Here is a 27,926-nt window from a genome sequence, read left to right on the forward strand (position 1 = left end):
GATAGAAATCTTATAAAGTGCCAGGCCTGATTACAGCCGGCTGCTATCAAGTTAAAATACCAATGAGAAGAGAATAATAGCCAATGCAGTTATCACGCCTGGATAACTCTTTCAATAATGAATACATTTTTTCAATATTCATTTTCCAGCGTGGAATAAAACAGATCTGTATTCAAGGCTACTGTTACTTCATAATAGAAAATGATTCACAACCCCATTGTCAAGCAAGAGCTATGGAGCAATATTTGGTTTCAGGGACAAGTTTTAGGCACAAATATCAAAAATTATGGGCTAACAGTCTTACTTAATAAACTACAAACTACAGCTAAATTGTTAGCGAAGTCATACAAGAAAACACTTCTATAAACCTACATAATCTACAGTCCAACTAATGACTCAGTATTAGTGCATTAGTTATAATGCCCAATTTTCTTTTGCTAACATTCAGCAATGATCATTGAATTAAAGGGAATGCAGGACAAAAATCAGCCCATTCTTCCCTATAGAAAGGAGAATGGATAGCATAGGTATAATGTACAAGTTGCAGAGGGGAAACAGACAGGATGAGGAAAGGGCAAGAATTTTAAAACCTTTTAATCTATATAGATTACAGTAGGAGGTACATTAGCCACTATACATATACCCCAAAATAAGAGCCCAAAATAAATGCTCAGTCCATCATACAGTTCAACGACATCCTCCACATATATTGATAATGGGTTGAATGCAGAGGTTGTATTTGTCTATATGTATTTTGTGGTCACAGCCTCATTGCACCCCCACCTATTGGTTTTGGAAATTAGTGGTGAGCACAACTTTCCCTTGTTTGTTATCAGGCCAGTACCGAGTTCACTTGCTACTATGCATCACCAGTCTTTTCCTTATTCACTTGCAGATTCACTCGCATGCTAGTAATTATATTGGTAGCCAACATGATTAAAGCTATGCAGATGGCTGAAGTACAGGGGGTAAACAGTACCTCTTGATATTCACACGGCCCTTACTCGTCTTGATGTCATAGCTTCTAAGCAGTGAAATGTCACAGAATGAACGGATTGCTGAAGCACTTATTTTAAAAGTACCCTTAATATAAATATTCATACACTTGCAACTTCATTGAAGGCAAATGTCCCATTGTCATTAAAGCTATCTTACAAACAGAATAAAAGGTACAATTTAAACAGGGAAAATTCTGGAATTAGCAGTTAATTGGTCTGGGAATTAAAAAAACAGATTTTTAGAAAATAACCCACTCCCATTTCCTAATGGATTTTAGGATTACAACTTTAACTCTATACTGAGCCTAAACTGTGGTTATTTTGTAATTAAAAAAAAAGCAAAGAGACAAAGCACATCAAAGACAACACTATTTTTTACTGCATTGTGTTCATAAAATGTTGTGGTGGTTGATAAAGAGCCCATAATCAGACACAACAAAAATATTTCTACTAGACAACAATAACCACAGTGACTTCTAAATGTGCCTAAATTGGCTCAGTTAGCAGGAGACTTGGGGGTGAATATGTATTTCCAATTTTCTAGTTTTTAGACAAACTATGGATGAATGGCCAATATTTTCCCTATGTCTGTACCCATTTCTTGAGCTAGGGTGTTTTTTAGTAATACTGTACTTTCTAATACACAAGAGCAATGAATACACTGTGAATTATATATTCATTATAAATTATATCATCTTTATTAAAGGTGCTTAAGGATATTATCAGTCATAATTAGTGTTTAGTGATGTAACCTGTAACATAACTGAAATTCTTCAGTGATTAGATTTATGCCTCATTCACGTTAGCTCATGCCCCAGCTCACAATCGAAGGTCACTATTGCATTCACTCATGCTTTTAACAGGAACCAACTGCCTGTAGGTTTCTAGAGCACCGAGAGGAAACCCACCCAAGTTCAGCAAGGACACACAAACTTCTTGTGTATTATGTCCAAGCTGAATTCAAACAAATGAGCGCAAAGAGCAATGGAAACCATTTCTTTGCAGCAGGGACACCGTTACAGGTTTAGATTATAATTTATTTACAACTATGCTATTACAATCAATTTAGAATATGGCTTGCCAACATGGAATGTGTTAGAAGTAGTGTGGCATTGCTGTTGTATTGTCAAATTAGAGGTTATATAAATGTTAAACAGGCTTAGAAACTGTACAGACCAGTACATTCTATTCTGGCAGCACTATCGTGGGAGATGCTGAATTTGTTCTAATATGACTGACACATAAGAAGAAAAAAAAGTCTAAATCTAGCAGCACATTTGTCATTCACATCTACTATCATTCATAGCCAGGCCAGCGCCAATGGTTTTTACTAGCTCTGAAATGTAGTATAACATGCAAAATAACTTATATAAGAAGACATTCTCAAGTGCTCTGTCTGATGTACGGGGCAGGTTGGCATTTACATGGCTAGCCTAACAGGGCCAGAAATGGCCTAGTCCATAGCAAAGAAAGCAGGATTTTCTCATTACCTGTACAGTAATGCCACTGATATGGTATTTCACTTTAATGAAGTCACTTTTCTTATCAATTAAAACAGCTTATTTGTAATATTGTTAAAAACAAGTACAGGAGCAGTAAACATTAAAAAAGTCCTATAGAAACAAGACAATCTTGAAATATGCACAACATTATTATTATTATCTTTATTTATATACAGGTATGGGACCGGGCATTCAGAATGCTCTGGACCTGGGGCTTTCCGGATAACGGATCTTTCCGTTATTTGTATCTTCATACGTTAAGTCACTAGAAAATCATGTAAAGATTAAAAAAACTCAATAGGCTGGTTTTGCTTTTGAAAAGAATTACGTATACCTTAGTACTGTTTTATTATTACAGAAAAAAAGGAAATACTTTACAAAAACTTGGATAATTTGAATAAAATGGAGTCGATGGGAGATGTCCTTTTCGTAATTCGGAGTTTTATGGATAACGGATCCCATACCTGTATAGCATCATCGTGTTTACAGAGCCCTTTACGGAGACTGTTCATCACTCACATTGGTTCTGCCTGAATGAAGCAAGTTTCCTCTATTACATTTACACTGGGTCAGTGAACTATAAGAATTACAGCTATTATTACTATATATATATATATATACACACACACACACACACACACACACATGTTCCTATTCTACATACCCAAATAGTGGTGAACTACATCCATACACATCAGATATTTTTCCAATGAGAGGAAGTTTAATTACATATATATATATATATAACATCTCTGCTATCAAGGATCAAACAGTGAAAATGTTAGACTTTTAGGTGGAATTGTTTTAGTACGAAACAAAGAGAAAGAAATGCTGTTGTAGCAAAACTCTTCACCGATATTTATATATGAATATTATTCAGCCATCTCACTTCACAGCTAAAAGCTGCATATGAATGATTTGGCTAAAGGATGGAACTCATGGGAGTATTTTACAATCTGTATGATAGGAATTGCTATACTAATTCCATTCTCATTATGGCTGAGAAATACCGAAAGAAGGGCTGGTTAGCGTAATAAATTAATTAACCCATCCACTACCAGAGAAGCTAGAATCAGAAACCAGGGAAACATAACTATATCTATTAAAAAAAAACATATTAAACCTGTAGCATTGTTTATTATTCTTTATTACAGAATTAGGGCAAAAGAGTGCAGTTTAGGGATATCTTGAGAATAAAATGGAGCAGCATGGGATTCCATATATTCTGAAAATGTAGAAACGTGGCAGCCGTATAGCAAAGCTGCTTGTAGAAATCATTATTGAGCCTACGTTTTAAATAACTATAGCTTATAAATAGGTAATGCCACAGTAGGTTTACAAATGAAATTATCTTGTTTTAAACCAAATCATACATTGCAATGTTACAAAGTAAAAATTCTATTAACCACTTAACAACTGGATCTAGCAAGCCACATAGAATACGGCAAGAACTGTACAAGCCTGGACTATGGCATCGGGTGAAAAACATATATAAGTAAGTTGTACAAACACTCAGCTAAGTGTTATTTTTTTGTGTACACAAACCGAGTCTAAAAACAGTAAAAAACAAAGATAGCCCATCAGTCAGAACTACAGCAAAGGCAAAAATGCACACGAGTAAAATATCATTAGATACAACAGAAGAAATAAAAGGAACCTGCATTTCATACCTTTCTTTTCAGAACGTTTCTTGCGCCTTCTCTTAAAACGCCGCCTCACAAGGCAGAAAAGGTTCCCTATGTAGCAAGGAGCAGCCAGCAGAGATGCCATGGCAGAAATCTCCAGACTGGGTGCAGTCAAGGTCGTCAGAGTACTAAAACTCAGTGTGGAGAAGTCAGTATAAATGTAACTGGCTCATTAGAAGGAGCACACGAGCACTACTAGCAGTCACCCTCGCTCCAACAAACACATATGCCAACCCCAACATGAGGTGATGCTCCTCCTTTTATCACCTGCATACAAAATGCTTTGACAACAGATACTGCTCTCATCATTAGCCATGAGGCAAGTCATAATTAACCCTTTTTTTTCTTTAAAATAGGGAAAAAAGCTGCATTTTATATTATACATTTCTGATTCAGCTGGGGCACTTATTATTTAAGAAAATGGGGAAAATGGTTTAGCAAGGCACATTTTTGCCCCTTTTGTATGACAAACAGATAATATTTTAAGTTATACAGGTATGGGACCTGTTATCTAGAATGCTCGGTACCTGGGGCTTTCCGGATAATGGATCTTTCCGTAAATTTGGATCTTCGTGCATTAAGTCTACTAGAAAATCAATTTAACAAGCCCAACAGGCTGGTTAGTTTGGATCAAGTACAAAGTACTGTTTTATGATTACAGAAAAAAATGAAAATATTTTGAAAAATTTGGATTATTTGTATAAAATGGAGTCTATGGGAGACGGCCAAAGTCCAATGACTGCAGCACGTCATTCCATAATTCAGAGCTTTCTGGATAACGGGTTTCTGGATAACAGATCCCATACCTATAACTTACTGCAGTCATGAGGGTATTTTATTTTCTGCCCCATGTGTCTCTTGTCCTGCCCATCATGAGCCATTTATACAAATAGATGGTACATGTTGGACATATCAAAAGATACATTCTGCGTGTGTCTTAACTGCCTTGTCCATAAGATGCAAACCTCACATTTACTTTTCCAAAGCAGAACCTATATCATCAACCATGACAAATATGCAGCATTCTATAGAAATCCATTTCTTAGTCACTGTCCTGAAATCAGTTACCCTTGCTCAAACGAGAACATTGAATGAATCTTGCTTAGAAGAAGACACAAGGACCCCTTTGTTTAAATAACCATACAGAAAGAACTGCTTGTTTATTTAAATCACCAAATAAGCTTATCTTTGCCCAATTTGGCAAAAAATAAACTTTCTTTATATCCATCATAACATTGTCTTTGAATGTGGTTCATAAGTTTGCCATAAAAGTATTTGCCAGATGCTTTTACTTTACATTTCTTACCCCCATGTTCCTCTATGCAGCAGTAGTCTGTTAGCATTAGAAACTCTGAAGGGACAGTCAGGTTAGCAAACAGTCAGGTTTAGGAACTTCAAGTAAACAATTACTTACAAAAGCAGAAAAAGAATCAAAATGATCTGTAGGTAGATTTTAATGTAGAAAGTGCAACTTGTCTTGGAATATCACTCTCTATATCATACTAAAAGGTAACTCAAAGGTCAACAACCCCTTTAAATGAGAAGGAAAGGCATTCTGCACTTGGATGTGCCAAATGTTAGGCACCCCCAAGTGATAGTATTGACTTACCTGAAAACCCCGGGTGGTGCTCCTATCAGCAGAAAACTGCACCGGCCCAGGGTTATACCAGTGAGCACCATGGAGCGCTTCTCTTCTGGCTTCTTCTTTCTTCAAATTTCCTGGGGCAAACGCATGCGCAGTTGAACAAAATAGCAGACTTTTTAGTTAAAGTTCGGCTTTACGTTCTACTGTGCTTGCGCAGCCGCGCAAAGAAAGAGGAAGACGGAAGAGAATCGCTCCGTGGTGCTCACTGAACCAGTTTTCTGCTGATAGGAGCACTGGCCCAGGGTTTCAGGTAAGTCAATATAATCACTTGGGGGTGCCTAACATTTGGCACCCAAAGAGCAGAATGCCTTTCCTTCTCCTTTAAGAGAAAACGGATAAACTGAAAATTTATTTGCTTTACTCCCAATGTTTATGTTCAATCCAAATACAATTGAGCTGATTTGATAACCTTTCTTAAATGTCTATTAGAAATGAGTTTATAAAGGGATTTCAATTTTTAGTTAACTATAGTGGAAGATGTCTGTAGATATTGTCATTGTGTGGGGTTTAACGAAATAATGTAATTGATACTAAATAACATCCAACTGCAGTGATTTCTATAAGGCCCCATGGTGGTACTGAACGTCAAAATTTTAGGCTTAGCCATCAGTACCTGTATCCACCAGTTGCTGGTGGGTGCAGGGGACTCTGAATACACGTGTGGCGGTACACTGAACTGCATAAACCTGATGTGTGTGCAAGTTGTATAACAATAAAGCACATGCCTTCTCTTCATCTGGTGCAGACATCATTGATTCTGAGCAAGCACTTCAGAGAGGCCACAGCACTTCGAGGGGCAACAGCACAGCTTGAAAAGAAAAATGCTTATAAAATGCCAAGTTCTATCTTAATTGTATGCAATGGACCACCTTGTTTTCCACAATATGTCCTCTGCTTGTGTATATTTAGCCGTCAATGTAAGAGCTGTGCATTGATTTACACTGAGGAGGTTATTAACAAAAATCTGATTTTTTGAGTTTTTAAGGGGAAAAACACCAGGTTTAGTAGAAATAGAATTTTTCATGATTTATTAAATCCCAATCCACTTAAAAGTCCAAATAAAAAAGTACTCCATCTCAAACTTGCCAAGGTCACGTAATAGGTCAATGGCATATGTCCCGTTTACAACTTCAAGATATCATGATCTTTGCTGGGTTTCGGACAATAATCCAAATAATTTGTGGTTTTTCGGGCGATAATCTGAGTTTTCAGGTGTCAAATCGTACTATTTGGATTTTTTCACGATTTCATGAAGTCTTTTGCTGCACCAGATTTGAGTAAATTTATTGATAAATACAATAAAAAAATTCACAGGAGTTTGGTCAAAGTGGTAATTAATTGTATTTCAGTAAATAACCCCCTGAGTGTATCAAAAGATGTGCACTAGTTACAGAGACAGTGAATTTCTGTGTGTATGCCAATTAGAGCTGTAAAGTAAAAAAGTAAGTAAAATATCTTAAGAAATTCTGCCCTGCCGCATGGCAGCTACTCATATTTCAGGAAGGTTTCCTTAAAACATGCTATTGTATTATAAGCAACTTTGTAAGGAATACAGTTATAAATCTGTCCACAAGCCAGCTGGGACAACGCAGCACATAACATACATCACAGTATAAAATATACATATGTGCAAAGACAAAGTTAAATAAACAGGTTTTTTTCATCTTGGCATTTATCATGGCATAAATATAAACAAAGTTTACCCATAGAGGTAAGGAGCAGTAATGCCATAAAGCAAAAACTATTTTATTTACATTTTAAGGTTATTACTGTTGTCCCAGTGCCTGGAAATGAAATGTATTTATTTTTTTAGCAGCTACAGTGTTATTTTATGTGGGAATGCTTTTCATCTTTTAGGTGTGTAGGGATCCATGAATGACATTTAACCCATTGATCCCTAAAGACAATGGAGTTCCTCCACTAGTGGAAGCCAGGAACTACATGTATGCTTATGAAAGTTCTAGTTTAATCAAAACTGCCTGTACCTGCAGTGACATGCAGTTTCCAAAATACGCAATGAAAAGTGAAATGGTCTTTTTATGCAAATTTCAGCTGTGGGTGAACCTGTTTGACATTGCCCTTTTTTCTTGATCTGTTATTTGCAAATGTGGGTCCTAAAAATTAGTTGGAACTGAATGCAGCCCCCATAGTTGTACAATATTTTATCTATTTTAAAGGGATGCTGTCATGGGAAAAAAAAATGTTTTCAAAATGAATCAGTTAATAGTGCTGCTCTAGCAGAATTCTGCACTGAAATCTATTTCTCAAAAGAGCAAACAGATGTTTTTATATTGAATTTTGAAATCTGACATGGGGCTAGACATATTGTCAATTTCCCAGCTGTCCCGTCATGTGACTTATGCTCTGATAAACTTCAATCACTCTTTACTGCCGTACTGCAAGTTGGAGAGATATCACCGCCTCCCTTTCCCCCCACAGCAGCCAAACAAAAGAACAATGGGAAGGTAACCAGATAGCAGCTCCCTAACACAAGATAACAGCTGCCTGGTAGATCTAAGAACAACACTCAAAAGTAAAAACCCATGTCCCACTGAGACACATTCAGTTACATTGAGAAGGAAAAACAGCAGCCTGCCAGAAAGCATGTCTCTCCTAAAGTGCAGGCACAAGTCACATGACTGGGGGCAGCTGGGAAATTGACAAAATGTCTAGCCCCATGTCAGATTTCAAAATTGAGTATAAAAAAATCTGTTTGCTCTTTTGAGAAATGGATTTCAGTGCAGAAGTCTGCTGGAGTAGCACTATTAACTGATGCATTTTGAAAAAAACATCTTTTCCGATGACAGGATCCCTTTAAGTATATTAGCGTTCCCAAAGCATACACACTTCTTTTCAGTGCAGGGTATCAGTGCAGTCTATCTAAAATTGCTCTGAAATTCTTTCATTTGTTTGTTTGTTTGTTCTCCCATGCAGAGGGATACTCTGGCTACTCTTCCCACAGTCTAAAACACTTTAATAGATTTACTAACTTCTGATAAAATGAATCACAGCATGTATAAGAGACACCTAGACTAAAACTTAATAGATAAAATTGAAGAATAGTAGTACCTCTTTTGGTAAGGGTAATTTAAATCTAGTCACTTCTATTACTAAGGTTTTATTTCCAGCAGATTTTCATTTTCCTAAAGTATAAGCTAAAACAAATATCATACTATAGATCACCTTCTTACACCTTATTTATATTCACACACAAGTTATTTATAATTAAGTCTGCATTAAAGTTCCATCGTTCTTTAAAACTGAAAAATATAATCTTTATAAGTAGACAGAATGCACTACTTTATTTTCAGCAGACGTAGACCAAAAGTCATGAAATCAGGAATGAACAAGAGTTTTTTTTACTTGACAGTAGCAGTCTGACAACTTGGTAACCAAACTGAAACAACACCACCCCCTACTGTTTAAAAACAATACCGAATACATTTATTGCAGACTGTATTAATTCATATAAGTTTAGACACCTGGATGAACTGAAAATGTATTATTTTCAACTATGGGTCTGCTGAACTGAGCAATGAATGTTGCTATGTCCAAGTTCACAAGCCTAGGTAGAGAGTAATATAACTGCTTTTGGCTGAACCTGACCGTTGCTGCATTTAAAGAAACCTCCTTCTATTATAGTACTACTATTTTCATGCATTTATAAAATACCAACACATTCTGCAGTATTGTACAATAAAAGGGTGAACACATTAAACATACATGAAAAATAAACAATAGCCAATACAAGAGGTAAAGAGGGCCCTGCCCAAAAGTTTAAATTCCCTATAAAAACACAAAGATTTCTAAACACCTTTTTTGGTTCCACTGTTTTTATTGCACAGCACAGATATTGATTTTTAATATGCTTTCTATTTTTAATTATTGCCCATTTTTCTTAATTAAAAAAAATATTTTCACCTTCTCGTTTCCTAGGAGTCGCTCAGTAAGAAAGGGTGCACACTCTATAAACAAGAGCATATGCCCAGAGGTTTCCTATGGTCAACCGTTACAACTGATACATCACAATGATACATAACAATTGCAATTAATATATTAGTTGCTCTGATGCTGCTAAATGTATCAAATAATGTGGAAAACTAATAGTTTAAAGTTTGCTGAATTACTGAACTGCTACTGGGCAAATCCAAAGGGAGGAAAATTTAAGATTAAACTAAAGTATTAGAAAAACATCACAAATCATTTCAAGGAAGCAGTAAAATGTCTTTATTGCTATTTAAAAACATCTGAACTTTCTTTTTCTTTTTATCTATACAACAAGATCAATCAGCTATACTATTTCCGAAACTAAGAGCACTGGATGCCACACGGTGGCAGTATATCTCTAATTAATGCTCCATTGGAAACGGATTGTGGATGAAAACGGCATATGCCTCATGAGAGGCAAAACCCAGTAAAATGCAGAATATAATTAGTACAGCAACTACAGACTGTAAAGAGACATTAGACTAAGGCTAATAAAGGCTATGGAGAGTACACTGTATTTGGGATTCTTTAAGATGCCCAAATCAATATGTTTCTTAAAGACCTTGTTGGCTGATAAATATCAGCATTTGTTTCACTTTGTTTGTTTCTTTTCTCAGGAAAGAAAACAAATGTTTCAAAGTTCTGAAACAAAAAAAGTATCTAAAAGTGTCTAAAGTATCAATATTAATTCCACTGTCTATGACAGTATTGATCTACCAGTCTACAGGAGCATTGAACAACATTAATTCACCAGTCTACAGCAGGGCTGATTTTAACAGTAGTGATTCACCAGTCTACAGTAGGTAAATATCATGTATATAACTATATTTATTATGATACTGACATTTTCCCATGAATGACAGGAATTATAACCAAGTGCAACCAAGTAGTACTGGCATGATTCATGTGAAGGATCAGATATGGATCAGTATCACATTAACATTAGTTTACCAGATGCTAAAACATACATTTGGGGACAGAATACTTATTTTTGCAGGCCATGTCCACTTTTGACACTCCCTATTAAACCACACTATTTAACAACATATCCAGTAACAAACACACATTCCAAAAACAAACAAGAAATATGTATTTATGACGGGTAAAAAAAAAATTATTTGAACAAATATAGCTATAAATAGCATACAGCTATTTTTTTCATGTAACTGCACAAACCATGTGCCAATGGTGATTTCAACTGCTATTCACTGTACCCTCCAAACATCACAGACACAAAAATAATGAAAGCAGAACCTGTAGAACTACTGTGGGGCTCAGTGAAACACTGCCTGATAAGAAGTTTCATAAAAATATGTTATTCCTAGCAAAAATTCCCCAGCGTGACGTCATTTTGCCACTTCGCCGATTTACTAATGGGCGCTGGCGTAAATCCGCTAGCGAAGTGGACCTACTCTAGCGCTACTTTGCACCCTTACGCCATGAGAAGTTGTGCTCTGGCGAAGGGACATAACTACGCTAATTCACTAAGTTGCGGATTTTCGTGAACAATACCTCTTGCGGCAGACTTCGCCACCTCAGACCAGGCGAAGTGCAATAGAGGAAATAGGACTTGCTTCAAAAAAAGTTTAAATTAAGTCCCAAAAAACTCTGGCGTCTTACTTTTTTAAGGGTGATAGGCTGAAAAAGATTGTAAATTTTTTTGGGGGTACCCTCCTTCCCTCCTACATTTCCTAACATATGGCACATAAACTATACAGTGGGCACATGTATAGGGCAAAATAACAACTCTATTTTATGAAGCTTTCCCAGGCTTGTGAAGTGTAAGGTACTTGCTGCTACATATACGTCCATTGTACTTTAACTTGGCGCCGTATGCAAATTAGGCATCGCTAGCGTAACTTCGTACCGCTGATTTAACATCGCTAGCGCAACTTCTCAAACGATCGGTAACTTGTGCGCAACTTCGGATCTTCGTGAATTTGAACAGCCCTGGCGAATCTACTGCTGGCGAAGTGCGGCAAAGCCAACGCTGGCGCAACTTCGGAGGTAAGTAAATTTGCCCCTAGGGGTGTCATAAAATTATTTTTTCCATGGGGCCCACTAATTTCTATTTATACCACTTCAGGATACATTAGTTTTGTATAGAAGGGAAATTTTTGTGGTTCCCTAAACATGGCCTGTCCTTAGAAAGGGTGAAAGATATTTATGACACATAATTTGTGAAGATGCCTACATTAAGTGTGAGCTCATTTATGATTATCCGAATTATCTATTCAAACCATTTCAGTATAAAATTATCCTGAAATGTAATTTTCCCTTAGAAATGAAAAGGAAGATGCAGTGACAAAGTGGAGGAAACAAGTATTTTATTCCTTGGCAATACAGTAACAAACTGTTGTGAAAGGGCGGGTCCCAAAAATCCCAGCAAAAAAAAAAAAAATCATACATGTCCATTCTGTTTGGCTGAAATCTACATAACCAACATGCTTACCAGAACCAAATTATACACAGACATATTTTAACAAACAAAACAAGCTGCAGATACCACTGCACATCTGCCTTTACTTATAGAGACACCAAGCATTTTTATTTGGTTTGAAAAACAGACTGCGTGAGCAACTATATATTATGTTTTAATGCCTATAAAAAAAAACACATATTAAGTCATAAGTAAGCCAAAAAGCCCCAGCTATGCAACACAGATATATAAATGCATACCTTTTGTGACTACAGACATAAAATCTAAACTTTGAATTAAATCTTTACACAAACACAGTTTGCTGAGAATGTCCACAAATAACATGTTTTACCAAACTTAAGCTTGCACTATCTTATTGCAGACAACATTTAAATGCTAGCTATAGCCGTTATATTATCTTAGCAGGAATTTGCATACTACTTACATATATTTAGATAAAAACAAAAACAAGCCAAATGATTTCATTTATTAATTTCCCCTCTATAAAATTCTGCCCATCAAACAAGGAATTCTTCACGTGCCAGGATGTTTCATACATTCCATATTGCCAATTTCAGGCAAAAAAGAATAAGTAAGACTGCAGACTCCACCCAGACCAATCCTGGCACCCTTCTTCTCTGGGCCCTTCCTGCAGTCATAGGGTCTGTGAGATTGTAGTTATTCAACTGGAAATTAGTGTTAGAAATTAGTAAATAGTCAGTAAAGTAATATAAAGTATATTTTAGGTGCAAAGGCATCCCTGACCCCTCTGACTTACGGTACATGTGAATCACCTGGAAGCACCTCTTCAATGGTTTGGCAGATTTATGTTCAGTTGTAGGCTGGCACAAACCAGACTTCACTTCGATATTTGATGCAGATGAAAAGTAGTTTTATTTAACAAAAAGAGCCATCTCAAAGGATAGCCTTACGTTTTTAGTGCCTTGTAGGTACTTAGTCATAGGCTTTGGCAGGTTCTATGTGGCACACCCTACTTATTTATTAGGCCCTGAAAAAAAAGCATTTGCTAATTTTAAGCCTGTGGGGTACTTAACGAATATTGGCAACAACAACAAACAAACTATTATACTAAAGATACCTGTATTATAAGGATATTTATTCAGCAAAGAATATGAACTTTGGCTGTAATGCTTAAGGACTATTAATCCCCTTTACTAAAATGTGGTGCTGTTAGAAACCCTAACACAGGCTTTTTCATCTCACCTGGCTGCAAATATTTTCAAGGGAGAACAGAATAATAATTTATAATTTTAATAGTAATAGCACTTACAAATGATTTTAAACATTAAGAAATTTGGTATGCATTTTGGAAAATTGCTTAGAATGTATGTTTTTTTTTTTCATTGCGCAAAAAATGTAAACCCTTTAAAAGATCTTTAATATTATGAGGCAAAACCTTAAGTTGTTGGTCTACAGTTGCTTAAAGTTAGATGCATTCATCCTGTTCTAATAAAATGGAATGTACTGTTTGTGATAGAAAGTAAAAAGCAATACAGGTATGGGACTTGTTATCTAGAATGCTCGGGACCTGGGTTTTATGGATTAGGGATCTTTCCACAATTTGGATCTTGAATACACTAGAAAATCATGTAAACATTATATAAACCCAATAGGCTGGTTTTGCTTCCAATAAGGATTCATTGTTTCTTAAGTTTGGATCAAGTACAATGTACTGTTTTATTAAAGAGAAAAAGGAAATAGTTTTTAATAATTTTAATACTATATTTTAAAAATTGTGCATACTATACTTGTACCTATATTCAAATTTCCAGATTGCCTTCACAAGGTATAGATGTTTTCATTTAAAAAAGTGGTTTCATGTTCAATTTGCAAACGAGTGTTATTTTACAGTTTTTTATGTGTGGATAACTGATCCCTTTAATCCAGCTGCAATATTTGATGCCAGAATAGAACTAGATTTAATTTAATTTCAATCAACAATTTAAATCAACACACAAAAACGCTGATAGGTGAACTCACTAACCCCATCAACACAAAACAGTTTAACTGTGTTCATTGTTACTTGCCAGTTGGATGACTAGTGAAACGTCTTCAAGGGAAAAAAAACATACAGTAGCAGTCCAGTTGATTTGACTTATTTTTATAGATGTGCATTGTTACTATTATTCTTGTTTTTTGTTTCTCATTTTTGTTGAGTCCTTCTCTTAATTACACGTCATTTTGACTTGCAAAACCCCAGTAAACCTATAGCAGTTTAAGTTCTGAGCCTGACACAGAACAAATACTTCATACTTCAACTATACAAAAATCATAAATTGCAAATTATCTTAGAATACTGTTTGTGGCAGCCTAAAAGTTAATTTCAAGGTGAACTACCTCTTTAGAATTTGTACAATATCAATCAAAAAGGAAAAGTACCACTATCGCTTAGAGAAATATTTTGCTCTGACATTACTCATGGTCTTAGAAAGTCTATTTAAAAATATCAGAAGTCATCTGAATGAATCCAATCAAGCCTAACAGCAAAAAGCAGGCATGTAATTCTAGCATCAGCAAGGGAATTCCATGTTCTGATTACAACACTGATAAAATACACAGCACAGAACTACAAGAACATGGTGTGAGCTAAATAACAAATCAGGCCCTAATTCTGCCTATTAATTATAGGATACTGGTGATGTATATACAGTAGATGTCAAGGTGGAAGATTTAATTATCTCCTATAACTCACAATTAAGACCAAAGACAAACTGAGAAAGAATCTAAGTTATAAACATAGCAGGATCTTAACCGGCTATCAACCACCTACTATATTTCATAACTCATCTGAAACAAGAATTAAGATGGGAAATATGATAGGTACTAGCAATCGCATTCATTTTACACAAGGACTATACATCAAAAACGACACATCAAAAACGACACATCAAAAACTCCCTAGTTCTGTGCAACAGAAAGGTTGAGTTATTGGTTTGAATTATTAAAGACAGCTCACAAATTCACCTTTTTCACAAATGGGTTCAGATCAAAAGCCAGAAGTCCAACCCAGTCTATTGTTAGGGGCAGATTTATCAAGGGTCGAATTTCGAAGTGCAAAAAGCTTCAAAATTCGACCATCGAATAGGCTAGTTCGACATTCGAAGTCGAATTCGTTGGATTTTTAACATCGTACGATCGTACTTCGAATCGAACGATTTAATTGTACAATCTTACTTCGACTTCTAAAAACTTAGCTAAATGTTGGCTATATGTTCTAGGAGGTCCCCATAGGCTAACATAGCAATTTGGCAGGTTTAAGGTGGCGAAGTGTCGAAGTTTTTTAAAGAGACAGTACTTTGATTATTGAATGGTCGAATAGTCGAAGCATTTTCACTTCGAATCGAAGTCGAATTTGGCCTATTCGATGGTCGAAGTACCCAAAAAATACTTCGAAATTCAAAGTTTTTCAATTCGAATATTTACTTCGAATTCACTTCGACCCTTAGTAAATGTGCCCCTAAGTCAATGTAGACAGAAATGTATAAATGATTTGAAGTGTAAGGCACACCCATAGTGATTAGCTATTTCCTTGCCATTCCTTCTCCTTTAAAGAAAAAATTCTTTGTGGTGGAATCTGTCCTTCCTAACCTTAAGCTTCAATATGGTTAGGAGAGGGGGAAATAAATGAAAGCTAAGAGGGCACATACGTTGCGTGAAAGGGGTTAAAGTGAGTTAAAACAGTACAGTCAATACCCGATTTTACATTTATATTTTTTACAGTCCCTTCATGTTCTAATGCATTTCAATGGAAACATTTTCCAGGATTTTCCAGTTGTTTTTCCTGCATTTTATGTAATAATTTGGCCCATTTATTTTAAAAAGCCCTGTATATTACACCAGTTATTTGAGTGAGCTCCAATACATCTGCTAGGAAAGTAGCCCCCCTATAAGAAATATTGGATCTAACTGTCAATGATTATCTGATATCTAACTGCTGCATGAAGACAGAATAAAGAGAAACAGATGATGAGAGAGGAATAGTGAAGATAAACTTGATTATATCAGAAACTATGCAGGATATTTAATTGATTGTATATAGAAAGATTATGTTGTGGACAATACAGTGCCACATAAACAAAGGTTCATTGGTCTGGTTGATACTGTTTGTACATAGATAGGACTAACTGCCTAAAATATGGTGGTTGTCAACATTACATTAGTAGAGTTTTTAGTGGGTGTCACAAAGTTCTGTGTTGGGTACATATTTAGCTCATTAATGTGTTTGCTCATCAAACCCACAAATTCTGAGTGGGATGAAGGTCAAATACATTGTACAGGTATGGGACCTGTTATCCATAATGCTTGGGAGCTGGGGGGGTTTGGATAACAAGATGTGTTCTCACTTGTTTTCTCACTTACAGTCGATACATATAATGGTTACCCTTTTAATACAAAAGTTAAGTCAAGGCAAGATTAGCTTTTAGCTAATTCAAGTGTAAAAACACCTCCTTTATATATACAGTTTATGCCGTCCGCAACATCTGTAAAACATTCTAAACATTAATAAGTTTACACAAATAACTATGTTCATTTTTGCAAAACAAAAAACCCCTACCCTTAACTATGTAAGGAAATGTTCATAGATCAAAGTAGCAGATGGCAGAGCTGTGACCAAAGAAATGGCACACATTACAACTAAGCAAGAACAAAGCATGCAATCTGTCACTCACAAAGCATTAGTTATTTTCTTTGTTGCGCACACCAACCCTATAGAATATACAAGGCCACTATACATCCTCTATAGATATCTTACAAAATTAAACATAATCTTATTCATCTGACCGTACGTAGCATTTCTCAAAGAAACAAAATTAACAAGTGGATGATTTTTTTTTTTTTTTACCAGGTTCACAAGTAATTGCAGAAATAAATGACAGAAAAAATACGATATACATTTAGGGCAGTGTCTGCTGGCAGCAGGGTCACCATCAGTAACCATAGGGCCCCATTCTATTAAGTCAAACACTTTTTTCAGTTGGTTTCAGATAGTTCACCAAATACTTTCTATTTGTGAACATTTTTCTAATATTTAAGTGTAAAGTTTCATTTTTGCCTTCTTAGGTCTCTCTAAATCAGCTCGAGGGGGGTTCGCCAACTCTATAAACTGTTCTAAATTGATAGATTTAGTTCATACATTTCTTTCTTTGCCCTGCTGAGCAGTTTCATTAAAGGCAGTTATTAGAATTGATACAATAGTTGCTAATATTTTAAAGATATTTCAGAGAAATGTATCAACTAATGTAGCCACTAAATCTGGCAAATTGTAACAGTTGAGAATATGTGCCTGAATTCTTGAGCTGTCCGACTGAGATCCCAGAGACAGGAACATTAACATTAACCTTAAATTTGGTGGAAACTGTAAAAAAATAAAAGATAGAAAGCAATTGAAAAAAGTTTTTTTTTTATTTCTGATGAACAATCTTAAAACAATTCAACTGGAAAAAGTGTTTGGAAGGTGAACAACCCCCTTAAAAAAAAGCAGGTTGCCTTCTGGACTGCAAAGGGTAATATCAGGGATCCCCAACCTTTCGAACCCATGAGCAACATTCAGAAGAAAAAGGAGTTGGGGAGCAACACTAGCATGAAGATTTTCTTGGGGTGCCAAATAAGTGCTGTGATTGGCCACTTGGTAGCCCTTATGTGGATTGTCAACCTAGATTGAGGTTCTGTTTGGCAGTACACCTGGTTTTTATGCAACTTAAACTTGCTTGCAAGCCAGGAATTCAAAAATAATCTCATGCTTTGAGGCCACTGGGAGCAACATCCAATGGGTTGGAGAGCAACATGTTGCTCACGAGCTACTGGTTGGGGATCACTGGGTAATATGGTTAGCATATTGCTTGAGCTCATCACTATATTCTACAATCCAATCTCCTGCTTTATGCGACATGCAGTCCATATACATGCAGACCTTTGCAGTTTTTCATATATTTGAAACGTTTGATGCGTAGGTGTGAGTGCACCTAAACATATGAGTTAATTGATTCCTATTGCCCGGTTATGTCCACAAGCCTAAATAGATGTATGGCCACCTTTACACTAATGCATACAATAGTTGATGTTAAAAATGACACTGGCAAAAACAGGGTTTAAAGAACAGCATAAGTACACAATGGGGATTTTTGGGTGGGTTTATCTGTTATTTATGTTCTCCAAAAATAAAGAGCTTGTGTATCATAAATTACAATACACCCCAACTAATATTTAGAAGGGAGATACTAAGAATGTTTAGTACTTGGTAGATTCCAATATTTAATTTGCAGAGCAGAAATTTCAAAACTTTACATTTGTTGGACTTGGATTCGACTCCAACATGTTAATTCTAATGTACTGATCTTTGTAGTTGGATTGGATTGACAATAGTCAGTCCAAAAGCAGTTGTACTTTCAACATTACTCTATTTTAAGACCTTAATCATACAAATGTATTAATTTTCCAATAATAGGGAACAACTGACATTTACCCTCAACTTTTACTGGCTGTTTTATGCCCTATATAGTCACCTAACGTATCTTTGAGAAAGGTTCCGTGTTGTACTTAACCCAATCTAATATGATGCACACAAAACAAAATTAAAGCATGCTCACAAGTCACCCAAGATTGTAGAGGAAGAAAAGGGCAAAGGGAAACTAGAACTTAGAGCTATGCATTTATTTTTAAAAATCTATTGTGTATTATGAGCATTTAACCTATTGGAATTAACTAGGTCTGTCATCCAGGGTAAATGTTGCACCCCATTCTTGGGAAGGGGTGGGAAGAAGGAAAACTGTGCTCTGCATTGCAATATGAATATCACTCACTCCCCTTCTCAATAATCCAACTCATACTCAAAGATGTATAAATCATTGAACAGCTGCATCTTTAATCGACATTGAAGCAGGTCATCATCCGACCCTGTCAAGGCACTTACATACACCAGTTTCATTCAGAGCAACTAAAATAATGACTATGGACATTTCTTTAGCTGTCTGTGAAAAAAGAGCCAAATAAAGCCAAAATATCAGTTAAAGGAATATAATTAATATACACCGGCCCGAGGTTATACCATTGAGCACCACGGAGCGATCCTCTACTGTCTTCCTTTTTCCTTCGCTCGGCTGCGTAAGTGCAGTAGAACGAAAAGCCAAACTTTAACTAAAAAGTCGGCTATTTCTTTCAACTGTGCATGCGTTTGTCTCAGGAAATTTGAAGAAAGAGGACACCGGAACAGGATTGATCTGTGGCGCTCACTGGTATAACCCCCGGCTGGTGCAGTTGTCTGCTGATAGGAACACCGGCCCAGGGTTTCAGGTAAGTCAATACAATTACTTGGGGGTGCCTAACATTTGGAACCCCCAAGTGTGGAAGCCTTTCCTTCTCCTTTAAGGATTTCCTCTCTTGAAAAAGAAACAAAACTGCTGTGTGTAGTACATGTCATATGTGGACAAGCATGCTAGTATGGAGCTTAAGGATGCTGTGATCAGCTTTATAATGACAGGTCTGTGGGTGGGGGATGGTTTAAGAATGCTGCTGCAGGCTTTCTGTATGCAGAGCAATCGCAATGTAAATTACATGAATGCTGTGCCCTTTATAGGCCATACTAATGCTGCTTTAATGAATGCATTTTCATAACATGACAGGTGGCTCTTGCAATTGCCACCAACAATAATAAAACAGTTTGCATTGACAGCCCTCTAAGCCACTAAAGACAATTAGATGAAAAGCATAAAAAGATGTCCAAATGTCAGGTCTGATTGTTTCAGATATGCAAACTGAAGAGTTCATGGAGATCACAAAGAACAATTACACAAAATCTGCATTATTCATTGGTAATTCACTGTTGTCATAATGCCAACAAAAAATGATTCATTTGAATCCTTATTATGCTCTTTAGATTTTAGTAGTTTCTTTTAAACAAAGCTACTTCCTCACCAAGTCTCACCCTGGCTTTAGAAAGGCATCTCTTTGACCCAGAACTGTCGAATAGCAGAGGCCAGTGTCCAAAAGGATGCTTCTTACAGGTGAACCAGAGAATTATAGGTATATATGAAAGGAAACGATTCTACACTCAGGTATAAATGCCCCTGAGCAGACAGACCCACTACCATGTAAGCAGAAAAACTGCAGCATACTAGAACACCTTTTACAAATTACAGAGTAGCTCTAAAGGTCACACAACACACAAGTAAGGTACTTGTTTTAGGCTGACAAATAAGAAGTCATTCTAAATTTCAGTATTCTGATCTTGGAGAATATCCTTAATAAACAATGCAATTAACTGGTTAGAATTAGGATAATGCCCATTTTACAAAACATTAAGCTAAAAAAAAACAGACATATCAGTAGTACCTTCCCTTTAAAGCCTGATTAAGCATTCATTCAAAAGAACAGCAATTCTGCAGTTTATGCATACAGTGGCTCAGCTGTGAGGTCCCTGAAAATGAAGTTCAAGCACATGAACAGTTCAGCATGTATTTTACTTCAATAAATGTCTGTATACATTTCAGTGCAATCCGGCCAATCCGTCAAATTATCGTGAGGTTAGTGGGAATCGAATGATCGTGCATTTTACGGTTTTTCTTTCAGAAAATTGATCGGCCAGGTTAAAAAAAATTTATCGGCCCCAGCATCTGTGTTTGCAGGGCCAAGCAGGCAGCTACCCTCAGTTTTACTGGCAATATCGCTTGAAATTGTCTTTTTAGTTGATGGACAAATCGCACATTTAAACGATCATTTCGAGATAATCGTGGTCTCACGATAACAAAAAGATCTTTTAGAAATCTTTACATCTATGGCCAGCTTTATATGTGTTTTAAACCGTCTTTTCTCCTGGCCCCTATTATGAACACACACTTAAGGTGGCCATATACTGGCAGATTAAAGGTGCCAATGTGGGTACTTTAGACCGATTCAGATTATCTTCCAGTGTATGGGGGCTTCCAATGGGTTTCCCCAATCAATATCTGGCCAAATATTGATCAGGGAGGTTTGATTTTTTTGGTGATCAAGGACCACATTGGCTAGTTGATGCGGCACTCATCCCGTCTGTGCCCATTCTCTCCCATTTCTCATTCGTTCGGATTAACTCGATATAGTCCTGCCGTTGGTGGGCATATTGGGGAAAGATCCGCTCGTTTGGCAAGCTCGCCAAACGAGTGGATCTTATTGTGTATGGTCACCTTTACTACGGAAAGTAACACAAAGCAACAGTACTGGGAAACGCTGTATGAAATCACAGCGAATAATATGACTGATAAATACAGTGGTGTAACTTAAAAGTCATTGGGTCCACCAATAAAAAATATTTCTTTCTATCCATCCTAACTTATGCATCTTCACTGACCCAAGAACCCTCTTATACCACAGCACAAAAAATATTTTTCAACTATACCCAACTTTGAGCGACCTCATTGACCTGTGAACCCTTTTTTCTCATGGGAGGTGGTTAATAGATGTGCTTTCAGTTTCCATACTAGGGCCCATTTTCTCTTGGGTCCTGTGCAGCCAAGAGGTGTGTTCCCCTCTACACAGGTAATTGCACAATTTTAGGTGGTCCCTCACTCCAATGTGTATTAGGGTTCTTCTCAATGGCACCGTCCAGGCCACAGCACTTCCAAGATCAGCATAAATTAAACTCCGGAGAACCACAGCGAATTCAGTGTGTTTATTTCATAACAACATGTTTCGGATAAACAAATCCTTCATCAGGTGCTAGCTTCAACTAAAGGATATGTTTATCCGAAACATGTTGTGATGAAATAAACACACTGAATTCACTGTGGTTCTCCAGAGTTTATTTTATGGTGTTCCTTCTATAGTTACACCCCATATTAAACATATCAATATGATCACCTTGCTAAGGACTAGTTGAGCCTGTGCTGGGCATCCAATAAAAGGTCATTAACTCTGTAGAGTTCAAATATTGTAGGTACCTTAAAAGTTGATATCTTAAATAGAGTGCTAGCTCCTTAGTGCAAAACATGTGGCACTTGGCTCAGATGTGCTGGTGCATTGGTGCAACTGTCACTGCTATGTGCGCTTCAGGCAGTGCCCTTCCCATAGGTTACTATAGGAAATGGTGACAGGTGAATAGGAGCATTTTGATTACCAATTCCACCTAATGACAGTTGCAGTCAGAGTGAGTCCAGAATGTCATTTAATCCTGTTTGTGCCTGTACTAAAACCACAGCATTCTATACAGGTTCTTTGCTATGTCCTATAGAATTTCCTGCTGGATTTGCACAGACACCTTGGGCAGAGAGGCTTATTTACATTCAGTGTTTTAAGACTTCACAAGTGTGGGGTAACAGTCTACTAAATTCAAATGTATGCAAAGCCCCGGCCATGTTCCTCGTCCTTAAATAGAGTGCTAGCTCCTAAGGCGAGAAGACTGAATAGTGATTGTGCCAATGGGTTAGATCACTGGGTAGTGGTTAACCGAGACCTTAGGGGCGTGAAGAGAAAGCAGTGAATATAGAACGTGTGGCCTTTTAGTTATAGCTAAGATACAACACTCAGTTTCCACTCATGCGACTGACCTGGAATGCTGGGAATTGTAGTTCGGCCAATGCTGCTGATCAGCAGGTTGAGGCAATAAGAAATCTTACCTTCTAATGCTGAGCAGGGCACGGGTCTGACGGGATTAGAAGAGGAAAGATGTGCAGGGTCTTGCCGGTTCCCTTGGATGAAACGTGCTTGCCCTCGGGCAGAGAGTGGCAGGTCTTCTGGAGCAGTCCTTTGTGCCCCGCTAAATCCTTTCCACTGAATGACAACTCGACCTTTTCCGCTTGTCTGTGCTGGTGCCCAAGAGTCCCAGTCCTTCTCCCGTTCGGCGGAGCACAGTGTCTATGCCTCCCGGTGCTGCGTACACTCAATCAGCTCACAGGCAGCCACACCAAGCAACAGCTCCCGCCACAGCGCGTGCATGACAACAACCAATCAGACAAAGCCGCCTACAAGGCCGACCCCCGCCTATTGCGCGTGCACCGTTCAGCTGACAATGGACGAAGAGTCAAGGGGCGTGGCCGACTGAAACACAGGCTGCTAATGCTAGGCTACCGCTCAGCTAGTGACTGATGTTAGAACCAGAGGGCTGCCATCTTGAACGTTTGGTCCAGGCTGCCGCAAATTCAAAGCAACCCTGTACCATATAATTACTTTTGGGAAAGCTCCCATTCCTATAAAAGATTCCAAGCAAAGACATTTCTATGTAGAGTTTAAATCCAGTGACAAAAGAATCACATGTGATGTGAATGATGTATGAGGTTTATTCCTTCTGCTGAATGATTGCAGCCCCAAGCACTATATATATATATACAGGTATATATATATACACACACACACACACACACATATTTGGAATGTGCTACTGGTGATATCACAGGTCTCCTTGACCACAACCTGCCGCTTAAATCAGCATATTTAAATATTCATTTATGGTATAACGGTCACCGCTCCTGGTCTCTGGCCCGGGTGCAATGCCCCGAACCAGCAGTTTTGGGAGACTTTCACAATCGACACGATACCCTTGCGGCGTGCACTCATCAGATCAGCAGACGTCGGTGAAGTAAAACAGATTTATTTTCCAAACATTTTCCCTAACGCGTTTCGTGCGATCCCACCCCTATGAGTACACAAAACGCGTTAGGGAAAACGTTTGGAAAATAAATCTGTTTTACTTCACCGCCGTCTGCTGATCTGATGAGTGCACGCCGCAAGGGTATCGTGTCGATTGTAAGCTCCACTGGGGCAGGGACTGATGTATAATCACTGTAAAGCTCTGCCAAATCATACAACCACTATATAAATAAGTGTAAAGAACAAGAACAGCTGACTGAGCTGAGAGACGTACTCGCAAAATAATATATGAAGGTGACTTTGGAAGTGCACAGCAGTTGATGTCTGCAATGTTTCTGAAGAAGTCTGCAAAGTCCTGAAAAGAGTGTAGAAAGATGAGTAGTTCTGTTAGTGAGGGGTGATGAGAGGGGTGTTGAGAGATAAGTGTCATAGATTTGTATGTTGTTTATGGGTAAACTATCTTGTTTGTCCTGGCGGAGAACAGGAAGGTTTCGCACACATCATTTCACATATCCAGATTAACTCATGTAGATCAATCGTGTTAACTTTTTTATTTTTTGGTGGGCTAATTTATACATATTGAGTGCACTGTTAAAGTATTATACAGTGTATTATACAGTAGGGATTCACCAAAACCACTATTTTGGATTCAGCCGAACCCCTGAATACTTTGCAAAAGATTTGGCCGAATACCGAATCCGAAGGGGAAAACTATTTTTACTTCCTTGTTTTGTGACAAAAAGTCACACAATTTCCCTCCCCCACCCCTAATTTGCATATGCAAATTAGGGTTCGGATTCGGGTTCGGCCAGGCAGAAGGATTTGGCCGAATCCTGCTGAAAAAGGCCAAATCCTGTCCGAATTCCAAACCGAATCCTAGATTCGGTTTATCCCTATTATACAGTGCATGTACCGCTGTCTGAGAACGAGTAGCTTTTTGAATTTGAGCATTTCTACCTTCCTCCATGCTGTGGGCTGCTAATCTGTTTTATTCACTTGTCTATCCATGAATCAGGTTCAGCTACTTGGTTGGGTTGCATAAATTCTTTGGAGTTCAGCAGCAGGCTGAAAGACCAAAAAGAAAAATAATCCATGAGGGTTATCTATCAAGCAATTAATTAAACAGCTCTCACTGGATACTTAGAAAAAATAACTTCGCCAAAATCCCCCACAATCCATAATATTTGTTTGGACAGTAGATCCTTATCCTCATCTGAAAAAGATAAATCACCATTGCTACAATAATTACACACCAAATATGCAATGTATTGTATGGTGCTTTACAAATGAGCTATAATAATACCATTATTCTGAGTGAGGCTTGGTATTTGTCAGAGAGAAATCAGGTCACCAGATGGTAACCTTTTAATCATCAAACACTAACCAGGTCACCTTTACCAATCAAACCTCTCTTAAAGAAACAGACAAATTATCTTTGTAAAAAGATACAGACTGTAGTTTTCAAGTATATACAGAATGCAGATGTTTTCAATCTCTTGAAAATACAATATTTTATTTCACTTGTGCTGCTTTTTAGAATTTTCTCTTGATAATAATAAAAACCTACTTTTGTTCCAGAGGACAGCTGAACCTATTTAGAAAAAACTCATGAAATCACCCTTCAAAGCAAGTTCACATGCAACTTACCTGCATTTCCTTACACAGAAAATGTCACCACTGAATTTTTTTTTACCAAGCTCAGGACATGGCGCAAAGTGAAAAAAAGGTGCATCAGTAGTGTAACTACCCTTGATCCCCCCCATGACTTGGGTTCTGCTTCCTCTATATTTACAGCAGTGGCCATCATGTTTTACTGTATATAGTACTGCATCCAGCCAAGCAAATATAATTTTAGAAATCTGTGAACTCAGACTGTGTTCAATAATGCCATCTTCATGAGGTGGGCCTGGAGGACTCACATGGACATATCCTATGCTATGTCCTAACTTGCATGTAATTTACATGTGCAAGTTAGTTCGTTTTACCAGGCATAAGGTGCACCAGAGCCCAGTGTTCTCACCTTCCCATGACAGGCATTAGGTATGGGGCTACCTTGCCCCCAACAGCATTGGGCTCTGCACCCAGTACCAGATTTTTATTCTGAGAAGGGAAACAGTGGCAGACCTTGCAGATAACTGGAAGCTTGGGGCTAGAGGGGGTGCAATGAAAAGGGCTGTGTACCCCCCCCAAAGAAGTTAGGGGCATTTGCCCCGGGTACCACCTAGGCTGGGGGGGAGGAAGTTGGGTCTACAAAGGGTAGGGGGCTAGGGTTTTTTTATGTTATGGATTTGTTTCTCCTTTAAGGGTGTGAACAATAGAGGTGTTACAGGTAGTGAACAAAACAAGGGGATTACAGGTGTGAACACTGAACAATACAGAAGAAAGGAACTGCTAAAGAGCGTTATTATTTTACAGAATAAACCGTTTGTCATCAACATACAATGCATATGTCTGTCAGCCAGTGTATATGGTGCTGTGGCACCCAAGGCAAGGATTGCTATTGTGGGCCCCCAATTGCCCTTTAGCAGTCCCATATTTAACCATGATCTCTTAGATATTAAAAAATATAATATATCGTTAAATACAAATCAGTCAAAATGGAAACATTTGCAGAACACTGGCCTATATGGGTTAATAATAAGGTTTTTGATTGTTGCTGTAGCGGCCTGGTTTGCTGTCTAGACAGGAGTTTGATCCGCTGATTGCACACGGCCAATGTACTGTCAGTTCCTTCAGTCCCAATTAATGAGAAAAGTCTACAGTGATCATTGGCAGCACAGCCTACAGTCTATGAATTCTTCCTTCAGGGATCATTGCTGCTGTCAGTGGCAGTTCATATGAAAATTTTGAGGAATGTACACACCATTAGATATCTTTTCACTGAAACGAAATGTATTTAATCTTCCTCACATCTGCAAAAGAAGAAGTAAAGTTTTACTGGCAAAAACCCAGCATCATCGAGAGTCATTAGTGAAATGTCCATTTTATGTGAAGTGCCAAAGTCATGCAGAAGTACATAAGAAAGTGGTGCATAAATATGTGTGTTGTTTTTCTGTTTGTTGATCTTTCCTCTACAGAACTAGGTCATTCATTAACTGCATAACTGTATTTTCCCACCCCAGAAGTCAGATGAGTTTCCTCCTCACATTGAAGTTACATAGGAGTTAAAACAGTTCTTATATTCCATGCATATTCCTTGTAGGTTGACATCTGGGACAAAACAGTGTTTTTGTATCTATATTACTACTCAGTGCATGGTACCTTCTAAGTCAAGGGTCCCCAACCTTTTTGTTACTTATGAGCCACATTCAAATGTAAAAAGAATTGGGGAGCAACATCTGTTTACACTGGAGTTATTTTTGGTGCCTTTACTCCCATATACTAGAGTCCTGCACAGGTCCAATTGGAAGGACCTGTGCCTGACCCATACCTGCTAACCCTAAACCTGAACCCCACCCGCAACCCAACACATCCCTCTACCCAGAGCCACTACCCAACCCCGACTCTATAAGTTAAACTTACCTTCCGACCCGGGACCCGCGGAACCGGAAGTGACATCATCATAGAGTGGAAATAACATCACCCTGCCACAAATTCATCCGGAAAGCTAAAAAAATTGCAAGAACATGAAAATGGCATAGCAGAAAATTCTCCTGTGCTATAGAATCCTAACATTTTCAAATAGCTTTTGCTGTTTTTTTTTTATTAAAAAATAATGAATGATTTGTTTTAAATTTTAACCTTGCATTTTCTAGTATTGCTCTATAGAAATAATAATTCTATAATTCTGTAAAAGTACAGAGACAATGTCAACTGTCTGCAATAATAGATGTTTCTCAAAACAATTCAGTCATTTATCTCTGATTCTATCAAGGTTCTGAATATTTTACATTTATTCCTGTTACAACATGTCCTTTCATCTCAGCATCTATTATCCTCCTATGCCCAAAACCACTTCTCTAATCCACAAGACTGTTCAATGCTACTGTACAGGCCCAGATGGGCTACAGACCTATCACATTAGTGTCTCTCTAATGCTAGTTTGATAACTCAACTAACTGTGCTGCAATGTAAAAAGGGCACTGAACACTTCCTTTTCTTTTTACCATCTAA

The 27,926-nt window shown here is 37.5% G+C and overlaps 1 protein-coding gene across 2 annotated transcripts in view; it reads right to left on the bottom strand.

The window, feature by feature from the left end:
- The window catches only part of adarb1.S (adenosine deaminase, RNA-specific, B1 S homeolog), a 48,826-nt gene extending 25,608 nt beyond the window's left edge, over positions 1-23,218 (bottom strand). For both annotated transcript variants that reach the window (XM_041578225.1, XM_041578224.1), the window contains exon 1: positions 22,844-23,218. The gene's annotated coding sequence lies outside the window, so the exon portion shown is untranslated. The remainder of the gene's footprint in view (positions 1-22,843) is intronic.
- Between the last annotated feature and the right edge of the window lie 4,708 nt (positions 23,219-27,926).

The sequence above is a fragment of the Xenopus laevis genome, chromosome 9_10S (assembly GCF_017654675.1).
Source record: "Xenopus laevis strain J_2021 chromosome 9_10S, Xenopus_laevis_v10.1, whole genome shotgun sequence".
NCBI classification, from domain to species: Eukaryota; Metazoa; Chordata; class Amphibia; order Anura; family Pipidae; genus Xenopus; species Xenopus laevis.